Below are 11,996 nucleotides of genomic sequence, written 5' to 3'. Positions count from 1 at the left end.
CACCCTCTGCTAATCTTCAGCTACCCTGAAATTCAAATAACTAGAATCCAACAACCCCAAGTATGCATCAGTTAAATATGGCTTTTCTTTTTTCTATGTATTTCAAGTCAAAATGATAGATTACCAGCCCTCTGTACTTTAGGTATGAGCCCTACATCAACTGAGGCTGAGAGAGAATTCTATTGAATGCTCATGAAGCTGTATATCATTTGGCAGTGATAAATACATTTGGCTGACAGTAATAGAGACTCATCAACACTTGGATATTGAGTGAGTTTCATTCATCCGACACTCATATGAGGAACAGTTTCTAAAATACTTTTTCATGTGTTTATGTTTCTCTGCCAGTAAAGAAAAAGTATTCTGAGTATTTTGGGCTACCTTATCAGTAGGTACAGAAAACTCTCCTGTTTTCCAAATTTAGGAGTGAGTTTTGATGTCTCAGTTCTGATATTCCCTTCCTGCCCCCAATAGATAATTATGCCTTCTATTTCTTTGCCTTGCTTCTGCAGTAGGCTGGGAAGACCCTCCTTAATAAAAAGTGTATTAGTTAATGTCAATACAGGCTTTCAGACTTGTAACATTTGAAAAATTGAAAAATCAAAAGGCATGAAAAAGGAGAGAGCTTTAGTAAAAACAAGGAGAATGGTAAGAAACTATATATCTATTGGAGAAACATATCCTAGCCTGTAGGTATAAGTAGGGTAGTCTATATTTCTATAGTTGGGAAAGCTTAAGATATAAAATGATCTATATTTTCCTTCCATGAAATATTATAATGAACAAAATATTTGCCATATAATAAGTTTTAAGGATGGTAGTCAGGAGGCTGATTTTTGTTAAAATGTTGTTCCAATCCTAGAGCCAGGCTAATTTCCATGGCAGCAATGCTATAAAGAGAATTAAGACTGTTTCAAAGCAATATATTACGCTAAAAGAATATGCTAGATTAAAAGAACCAAACAGATAACGGTGAAGAAAATTAGAAATAATTTAAAAGTCTTTTTTATCAGAAAGCTTATGAATGTGTAGTGAAATAAAAAGAAAAGCATCTATATCTTTTTCAGGCAGTCTAAAGGAATATAGCCCAACAGAGGTTACTGGCAGATGTTTGTCTCCACTCATTAATCTGGACAAAAACAGGTTTTAGCAATTGAATTCTATCTGTGCTTTCCATAATCCTGCAAACACATTTCAAAGTACTGTACTTATATTGCGGTTCCAGGGTTGTTGAAGAGAAAATATGCCTGGCATCCTTTGGAATTGGCATATGCAATGTTTTTCAAAACAGACTAAATCCCTGGCATCTTTCCTAAGCTTATTAAAATGTTGTATTTGCCTTCCAAGTGTTACTTTTTAACCAGAACACTCTCATAAATTTACCCTAAGTCTATGACAGCTCCCATGTTTTAAGAGAGCCAGAATTTTGTTTTGTACATATAACAAGGGAATAAATGGCCCCTCGATGAATAATTTTCATTTTTGCAGGATGAAGTTATCAAGCAGAAAGCTTCATTAGACTTGCTGCCATTGTTTTAGAGATGAAAAAAAGAAATAATTTTCAAGGTGATATGCCTAACTAACACTGAACTACCACAGTAGTACCCATTAACTTCAGATGAGGGGCCATAGAGTTTAAAATCCATTCCAAAAAATTAGAAAAAAATAGTCTGTTCTAAGTGAATTGTTTTAATGAAGCTTAGTTATGTTACAAACATATGATAAGAATACAAAATGAACTGATAGAATAATTCTCAGCTAAATAAATGAAATATGAAGTCAAGCCTGTTAAAATGCCTGCATCTGCAGAAAAGGATTGCAGTTACACTAAAGATATTCCATATGGTGGAGAGAGATGGGGTGGGGGAGAGAGAGAAAGAGGGAGGGAGGGAGAGAACACAACTAGATAACTAGATGTGCAGTTGTGGACTGCATTTGATCTACAGGGTAATGATGCATGGAATACTGGGTTCTTTATAATGGAAGTTTTCTGTATACCTATGATATTAGCAATAGCAGTGAGGTTGAATTTCTCCTTTACATTAGCAAAAAAGATAACATCAGATGCTCTCAGAATTGCCCTTTATACTCCTTTTCAAAGAACCCCTGAAGGTTTCCTGGCTGCAAGAAAGTATCATTTTTAGGGGAAAAAATACATCCCCTGCATAAGAAAGAAGAAACACATCCCTTTACCACTCCTTACGACTGTGAAATAAAGTTTTCTTGGAGTGAGACTAGAGGTGGTGCCTTTTGTTACTCTTTTCCATTACCATTTTTCACTATCCTCATGCTGTCAAATAAATGTATATGAGATACTTTTCCTTCATTTCTTTTTCATTTATTTCTGATCTGATTTTTATGATTTCTTTCCTTCTGCTACCTTTGGGGTTTTTTTGTTCTTCTTTCTCTAATTGCTTTAGGTGCAAGGTTAGGTTGTTTATTCGAGATGTTTCCTATTTCTTAAGGTAGGATTGTATTGCTATAAACATCCCTCTTAGACCTGCTTTTGCTGCATCCCATAGGTTTTGGTTTGTCGTGTCTCCATTGTCATTTGTTTCTAGGTATTTTTTGATTTCCTTTTCAATAAATGGCACTGGGAAAACTGGACAGGTACATGTAAAAGTTTGAGATTAGATCACTCCCTAATACCATACAAAAAGTAAGCTCAAAATGGATTAAAGACCTAAATGTAAGGCCAGAAACTATCAAACTCTTACAGGAAAACATAGGCAGAACACTCCTTGACATAAATCACAGCAAGATCCTTTTTGACCCACCTCCTAGAGAAATGGAAATAAAAACAAAAATAAATGGAACCTAATGAAACTTCAAAGCTTTTGCACAGCAAAGGTAACCATAAACAAGACCAAAAGACAACCCTCAGAATGGGAGAAAATATTTGCAAATGAAGCAACTGACAAAGGATTAATCTCCAAAATTTATAAGCAGCTCAATAACAAAAAAAACAAACAACCCAATCAAAAAATGGGCAGAAGACCTAAATAGACATTTCTTCAAAGAAGATATAGAGACTGCCAACAAACACATGAAAGAATGCTCAACATCATTAATCATTAGAGAAATGCAAATCAAAACTACGATAAGATATCATCTCACACCAGTCAGAATGGCCATCATCAAAAAATCTAGAAACAATAAATGCTGGAGAGGGTGTGGAAAAAAGGGAACACTCTTGCACTGCTGGTGGGAATGTGAATTGGTACAGCCACTATGGAGAACAGTATGGAGGTTCCTTAAAAGACTACAAATAGAACTACCATATGACCCAGAAATCCCACTACTGGGCATACACCCTGAGAAAACCATAATTCAAAAAGAGTCATGTACCTAAATGTTCACTGCAGCTCTATTTACCATAGCCAGGACATGGAAGCAACCTAAGTGTCCATCAACAGATGAATGGATAAAGAAGATATGGCACATATATACAATAGAATATTACTCAGACATAAAAAGAAATGAAATTGAGATATTTGTAGTGAGGTGGATGGACCTAGAGTCTGTCATACAGAGTGAAGTAAGTCAGAAAGAGAAAAACAAATACCATATGCTAACACATATATATGGAACGTAAGAAAAAAAATGTCATGAAGAACCTAGGGGTAAGATGGAAATAAAGATGCAGACCTACTAGAGAATGGACTTGAGGAAATGGGGAGGGGGAAGGGTAAGCTGTGACAAAGTGAGAGAATGGCATGGACGTATATACACTACCAAATGTAAAATAGATTGCTAGTGGGAAGCAGCCGCATAGCACAGGGAGATCAGCTCGGTGCTTTGTGACCACCTAGAGGGGTGGAATAGGGAGGGTAGGAGGGAGGGAGATGCAAGAGGGAAGAGACATGGGAACATATGTATATGTATAATTGATTCACTTTGTTATGAAGCAGAAACTAACACACCATTGTAAAGCGATTATACTCCAATAAAGATGTTAAAAAAGAAAAAAAAAAACTCAATTTGCCTCCGTTTCAAAGAGGGGATCTGCCTTGAGAGTCCCCAGGCATCCAGAGATAGGTAGGCTATCTCAGTATGAAAATGCTTTCAATAAGAACTTTACTTCCTCTACAATTTGGCCTCTAGTCAACCTTGTAAAAATGTATTATGTAGAAAATATTATTTAATTAAAACTCATCAAGTAATGCTCTGTGTGAAGCCAGATAGTTTTCAATTCAATAGCCACCTACTAATGGCTGTGATAAAATTGTAAGATATACAGGGTAAAAAACCATAGGGTTCTTAATCTCCAGGAACTCACATATCTTATAATCCTCTCTTAGTATTGCTCATTTATAGGCACTTATATCTTCATCCTGCAGGATCTGGAATCAACCCTGACCAAGGCAAACTGTACATAAGGAGAAATATCTCTATCACTGAGTGAGATTTTGAATTAGTCCTGCTGCTTTAAGTCAAATATCTAATATCCCTAAACTTTCCTTTTAAACCATATGTGTCCAATTTGTGCTACTGAACAAGTCTTGGTTTCTGATTATTCATTTGTTCATTGGAAGTGAAGCCTTGTTTGGACCCTAAATACTAGATACTAGAGCATGTTTGGGGCCTTGAAAAACTTTCTACATGTTGCTAATTACCTTTCTCTATATTTCCTCCATCTTCAAGGTTCTTACTCAAAATTGAATATACCACCTACAGACATATCTTACTACAATAAATCTGAAATTGTCAATCACCACTTTCTGAAGCCTCTTGTTTCTATAACCTTACACACCAGATCTGATTCCCTAGGACTCCACTGACAGCCAAGTTCAAGAACAGCTTAACCACATTTGATTGAATGTTCTAATTTAAACTATTGATTGTCCCTCTCAGGAATTAGTCTTATGGTTTTGTCAGCAAATCATCCCCATTTTACTTGATTACCTATGCTTCCACCATTAGCTTTGAAGTCGAACCTAACTGGGTTATCACAGTCACCTTAATAGTTATCTTCCTATTCTTTTTTTTTTTTTTTTCGGTACGCGGGCCTTTCACTGTTGTGGACTCTCCCGTTGCGGAGCACAGGCTCCGGACGCGCAGGCTCAGTGGCCATGGCTCACGGGCCCAGCCACTCCACGGCATGTGGGATCTTCCCGGACCGGGGCACGAACCCGTGTCCCCTGCATCGGCAGGCAGACTCTCAACCACTGCACCACCAGGGAAGCCCTATCTTCCTATTCTTAATCACAATATGTACACAAATTTTCTACTATGCCCTATCACTCTTGCAATCCAAAAGTGTACATAAGTTTTTTTTCTTCACATCTTCTAAACAGAAGATTAATTTATAAACCACCTGATATTTTTAAGAAATATCTACAATGAATGTACTGATATCTTAAAGAAAGTAACAAGAAAGGAAGGAAGGGAAATAGGAAGGGAGGGAGGGAGGGAGAGATAGAGAAGGAGGGAGGAAAGGAGGAAGAAAGAAAGGAAGAAAAGTTGAAAGTAACCACAGTGAGAAACTCAGTATTTTGGCTTGTTGGCTTGGCCCTCCAAGTATAATTCAAACAAAACATAAAATCCTACAATATGTGACACTAACGTGAAAATTTCTCCCTTGATGCAAACGCTCTTTGGTATTTTTCAGCTGGAAATAAAAAGCACACTACTCTCTAACTATGTAAGGAACATACTTATGATGCTATGTAAGACACCATTAATGCAGAAATAAAAATTTTTAATGTTAAAAATTTATATTTGTGATTTACATTAATATCCATAGCATAGTACATGGCATTGTTTGTTCTCATGATTAAAGAACTTATCTTAAAAACACTGCCCTAGATGGCACAGGAGAAAATGCTAGCACAAGTAGGAACACAAAACATAAAGGTGTAAATTGCATTCAAAAATCAAGTCTAGAAAAAGAGGTTAGAAAACAAATCTCATATTACTCTTTAAGATCTGAATTGAAGTGTAATTATAAGATAATGAAAGTTATTTTCTTGTGTGATACATCAACTGGCTCTGACAGCAGCTCCCAAAATTAAAATCCACCCAGATTTACAGCAATGTCAATAATGCTAGAGTATGTGTATGGTCTTACAAGGTAACTGTGTGGAAACATATTTTTTAGTTATGTTTCAATTATATTGGTTTACTAAACATCACCCCATAAACCATTAAATGGTGTAAACAAAGACACAATGTATACATGGACAAGAATATAAGCTCCTACTCTCGTGTGAAATTGTAAAAATATCAATTTCAAAATCATGTAAAAATTAGGAAAGTTTCACAAGAAAAATATATTGAGACTAAATAATTCATATTCTGTTATATTTTACACCTTTAGTTCTCCTTCTTAGAACTACTTAGTGTAAACTAAAGTAAAGATGGTTTATAAAAGTAAGATTCAAAGATTCTAAGGTGGTAGCCAAGAAAACTTCACTTTGTTTATGGACAAAAGACTAATTATGACTGTAAAATAACCAAAGTAGAGAGTAGGGTACATTTCAAGGAAGAAACTGATTTTAAGTTCAGGTTCATAATATCTCTCCTTCCCAAAGGGAGCTTAAAAAGGGTAAGAAAGATTAAAGTATCATTGAAATTAAGACAATATCTCAATCTCATAACACAACTCTGAGGAATATCATCCAGATATAAAACATTTTGAATGAAATTAAAAGAATATACTAAGAATCAACTACAGAGAGGCCAATATAATTTGTTAGGATATAAGCAGAAGAAAGTATGAAAAAAACTCCATTTTTCAAACTGAATGGACAACTGAGAGTATTATGTTGGCCAGGGAAACAAATTGAGGAAATATAATAGTAATGTTAAAATGCAATTAAAGTAGAAAATTGCCTATTTTTTTTTGCTAGTAAAAACTAAGCTACTAGAATGGAAGACAGGAGCAAATACATAACAGATAATGCATTATGGGACAAAGAAGAAAACCCATTAAGAAAAAAAAGGATATTCATAAAATGGGGATTCAAGACTCTAGATAATTGATATGACTGATGAAAGAAAACATATATAGCAATAACAACAAAAATATTCACAAGTCTAAAAGAAGAAAATCTTCCAAAAATGACAGAAGTCCTGAGTCTGCAAAGCAAAAGGCTTCACTGTCAAAAAAAATTTATAATGGCAAAAAAATCCAGATATTCCTCATTATATAACTTTTGAGATGGAGAAGGAATATTATACCTACCCAGATATAAGGTTACTTGCTGTAGCATTAAGATATTTTTGGCTACAAGTAAAGGAATATATAGTTTAAAGTGGTTTAAAAATAGGTGTTTCAATTCTTGTTGGTTTTTCATTTGTTTTTGTTTTTATTTTACTTACATTACAAGAAATCTGAAAGAGGCTGTTTCCCAGTTGGTACAGTGGCTTAATGATATCCACAAGGATATGGGCCCTTTGTATCCTTTCACATGACCATCCGCAGCAGTAAGACTTTTGTCTTCAGTTTTGTTCTCTCATGGTCACTTAGCTATCGCATCATCCCTCATCGTGTCCTCATACAACCACACCCAAAAGCAGGAATAGAGAGTAGATACTGTCTCCTCATTTGTCTTATTTATTTGACTAGAGATTTTATTTTAGAAATACAGAGGATAGTGGTGCAATAATATTTGACATTTTAAATTAAGGTTTGCTTCATTTAAGTTTAATATTAATTCCATGCTGTGTTTCAGTAAGAACAATATAGATTTTTTGTATCTGTGGATCCAGTCAGACATCCAGTAGTATAAATTAACTTCAAGGCATACAAACTGAACAAAAGAAGTTAAGCGATTGAATGGCTGAGGAACTTATTTCCCCAGGGGAAGAGGGAAGAAGAAGAAACAAAGAATATAACAGGCATGCAGCCTTTTCCATACCACCTTCGATGCTAACCTGCTTCAGAGGGAGAGTAAAAGCAGGCAATGAGCAGCCACAGATCGTTGAACTGTCACCAGCATCATGCTTTTCAGCAACATTTCAGCAGAGTTTGAAGCACTTTTTTACAGTAAGACCATTACAACAAACTCTCCAAAGACCTTTAACCACCTCAAGCTAACACCCAATTAGTTTTAAACATCAGTATAAAATTCAAACAACCAGAAAAAGGAAAAATGATACCACTTATGCCTCTAGAGTGTGATTAACCTCTCTCTTAGATGTTTGCATCACCTAGAAGTCTAATTGCTTTTGAATGTAATTTCCATTTCTAATGGTGATCCTGCCACATCTGGCAGGAGATGATACAGTAGTGCTGAAAAAGCCTGTATGTAGTCCTATTAGTGTCTTAAAGAACCGAAAAACTGGAACCAGTAAAATGCACAGAAATTCATTCTTGCCTTTAAGAACATTTGAAAACTGTTTTTTTTTTAAAAAAAAAAAAAAAAAAACAGGGCAGAACCTAAATTCTGAAACCAAATGTAGAAGTCAGATTTGGTGGTTCTCACTGACCATGAGGAATTTCCTACGTGGTGGGATGAGAAAGAATAGGGTGGCTAGGGATGGTTTTTCTTGTTGGCTTTTAGGTCTCACTGATTTTCATCTTCCACATCCTGCAAAAATTCTTTATTCTTCTCTTCACCCTCACCCTGCATGTCTGAATTCAATAGTGTCAGATTATCACATAACAACTGCATGATGTGTAGAGTCCTTATAGCTCTCTTCGCTCAGCATATCCAGCTCTGCAGTTGCATCGAGAGTTGATTTTGCCAACCTGCAGGCATGCTCAGGGAAATTAAGAATTTCATAGTAGGAAAAAAGAAGCATATTCACAGATATAGAGAACAAACCAGTGGTTACAAGTGGAGGGGGTTGGGGGAGTGGGAGATACAAACTATTGAGTGTAATATAGGCAAAGGATGTATTATACAACACGGTGAATAGAGCCAGCATTTTGTAATGACTGTAAATGGAAAGTAATCTTTAAAATTTGTATAAAAATAAAATAATTTCATAGTAAAATACAGTAAAATTGAGAGCAAGCCCTAAGTAAATGGGATGCGTTGGTGGAAGTTCTGTCATTGCAATATCATTAGCAGCTTTAAAGCTACTAGGCTGTTCTTTGCAGCCTCCTTCCTGTGGCAAATTCAGCCAGATACCTGTGATAGTTCCTTTTCATTTTATAATAGAAAACCTTGGACTCGCCAGTGTTAGCTGCTAGAATGAGGTGTTTGTCTGGTATATCCAAACTGTAACAACAGATTAACCTTAGCTCAATCTAGACCATTTGCCAATATTCCTAGATGATTTTTAGTTTGTTTATTCCTTCTTAGTTTCTTCTTTCTGTTTAATGCTGCTGATTATTCTCCAGGAGGCTCTTCTAGCTTCAATCACAATTTTATGTACAACAGATAGAAAATTTATTTCTTCAACTGTCAGCTCCACATCTATCCCTGCTACTTTCTTCATTAATTCCATCCTATCATTCAGCCTCCTTGGCCAGATTCCTGGTGTATACCAGATTCTCCTGATCATGCATAGTGCAACAGCTAGCTACAGTGGGGCCTGTGCAACAGATGGAAGTGGATAGGATCTCTCTCTCAGCCTCCTGCTCTGCATCCAGGCAGCCCAATTATCTCTTTTATTAGTGAGGAAACTCTTTCTTAGAACACTCCAGCAAAAGTCTCCTTACATCTCTTCACTTCAACAAGGCCATATTACTACACTCTAGCTATAAGGGAGACTGGGGAAGTGATTTTCTACATTTCCATGCTCTATAATCAAAGATGGGACTCTGACAACAAGTAAGCAGTAAAAGGGGATTGGCTAATGGGTAGGTGACTCAAAGTGTCTACTATAGTCATTTACCAAGGGAAAAAAGTGATTGAGCTATTCTTAGATTTTCAACATCACCAGATGCCAAATATAGAAATAATGTCAGATAAATTTTTATAAATGATATATATACATATGTATACATATATATACATATACATGTAAAATATACATATACATACACAATATACATATATGTACATAAAACTACACAAATCATAAATGTATGTAATTTAATGAATTTTCACACAATGAATATACTTAATGAAATCTGCATCCAGATCTTAGTTGTGACCAATCTACTGAAAAGCCTCTTGAAGGGGGGCTTCCAGGAAGATGGCGGAAGAGTAAGACACGGAGATCACCTTCCTCCCCACAGATACACCAGAAATACATCTACACGTGGAACAACTCCTACAGAACACCTACTGAACGCTGGCAGAAGACCTCAGACCTCCCAAAAGGCAAGAAACTCCCCACGTACCTGGGTAGGGCAAAAGAAAAAAGAATAAACAGAGACAAAAGGATAGGGACGGCACCTGCACCAGTGGGAAGGAGCTGTGAAGGAGGAAAGGTTTCCACACACTAGGAAGCCCCTTCGCGGGCGGAGACTGCGGGTGGCGGAGGGGGAAGCTTCAGAGCCGCGGAGGAGAGCACAGCAACAGGAGTGCGGAAGGCAAAGTGGAGAGATTCCCACACAGAGGATCAGGGCCGACTGGCACTCATCAGCCCAAGAGGCTTGTCTGCTCACCCGCCGGGGCGGGCACAGCTGGGAGTTGAGGCTCGGGCTTCAGTCGGAGCGCAGGGAGAGGATTGGTGTTGGCGGCATGAACACAGCCTGCAGGGGGTTAGTGTGCCACGGCTAGCTGGGAGGGAGTCCGGGAAAACGTCTGGAGCTGCCGAAGAGGCAAGAGACTTTTTCTTCCCTCTTTGATTCCTGGGGCGCGAGGAGAGGGGAATAAGAGCGCTGCTTAAAGGAGCTCCAGAGACGGGCGCAAGCCGCGGCTAAAAGCGCCGACCCCAGAGATGGGCATGAGACGCTAAGACTGCTGTTGCCGCCATCAAGAAGCCTGTGTGCGAGCACAGGTCACTATCCACACCCCCGTTCCGGGGAGCCTGTGCAGCCCGCCACTGCCAGGGTCCAGGGATGCAGGGACAACTCCCCCGGGAGAACGCACGGCACGCCTCAGGCTGGTGCAACGTCACGCCAGCCTCTGCCACTGCAGGCTTGCCCCGCACTCCGTGCCCCTCCCTACCCACGTCCTGAGTGAGCCAGAGCCTCCGAATGAGCGGCTCCTTTAACCCCGTCCTATCTGAGCGAAGAACAGACGCCCTCCGGCGACCTACACACAGAGGCGGGGCCAAGTCCAAAGCTGAGCCCCTGGGAGCTGTGAGAACAAAGAAGAGAAAGGGAAATCTCTCCCAGCAGCCTCAGAAGCAGCGGATTAAAGCTCCACAATCAACTTGATGTACCCTGCATCTGTGTAATACATGAATAGACAATGAATCATCCCAAATTAAGAAGGTGGACTTTGAGAGCAAGACTTATGATTTTTTCCCCTTTTCCTCTTTTTGTGAGTGTGTATGTGTATGCTTCTGTGTGAGATTTTGGCTGTATAGCTTTGCTTCCACCATTTGTCCTAGGCTTCGATCCGTCCGGTGTTTTTCTGTTGTTTAATTTTTTTCTTAATAATTATTCTTTATTTTAATAACTTTATTTTCTTTTACTTTATCTTCTTTTTTTCTTTCCTTCCTTCCTTCCCTCCTTTACGCAATGAATCATCCCAAATTGAGGAGGTGGACTTTGAGAGCAAGATTTATGATTTTTTCCCCTTATCCTATTTTTGTGAGTGTGTATGTGTATGCTTCTGTGTGAGATTTTGTCTGTATAGCTTTTCTTCCACCATTTGTCCTAGGGTTCTATCCATCTGTTTTTTTTTAATTTTTTTTCCTTTTTTCTCTTAATAATTACTTTTTATTTTAATAACTTTATTATATTTTATCGTACTTTATTTTATTTTACCTTATCTTCTTTCTTTCTTTTTTCCTTCCTTCCCTCCTTCCTACCTCCCTCCCTCCCTTCACCTTTCTTTTTTTCTCTTTCTTTCTTTCTACTTCTACTAATTCTTTCTTTCTACATTTTCTCCCTTTTATTCTGAGCCGTGTGGATGAAAGGCTCTTGGTGTTGCAGCCAGGAGTCAGTGCTGTGCCTCTGAGGTGGGAGAGCCAACTTCAGGACA

General features: G+C 37.8%; 1 pseudogene; it reads right to left on the bottom strand.

Moving 5' to 3' along the window:
- Positions 1-8,510: 8,510 nt before the first annotated feature.
- LOC113611000 (14-3-3 protein epsilon-like) lies at positions 8,511-9,460 on the bottom strand (annotated as a pseudogene).
- Between the last annotated feature and the right edge of the window lie 2,536 nt (positions 9,461-11,996).

Source organism: Aethalodelphis obliquidens, unplaced genomic scaffold (genome assembly GCF_003676395.1).
Source record: "Aethalodelphis obliquidens isolate GAN/ISIS:26980383/991018 unplaced genomic scaffold, ASM367639v1 scaffold66, whole genome shotgun sequence".
NCBI lineage: Eukaryota > Metazoa > Chordata > Mammalia > Artiodactyla > Delphinidae > Aethalodelphis > Aethalodelphis obliquidens.
Note: the sequence above shows the minus strand (reverse complement) of the source record. Positions and strands in the feature narration are given on the sequence as shown.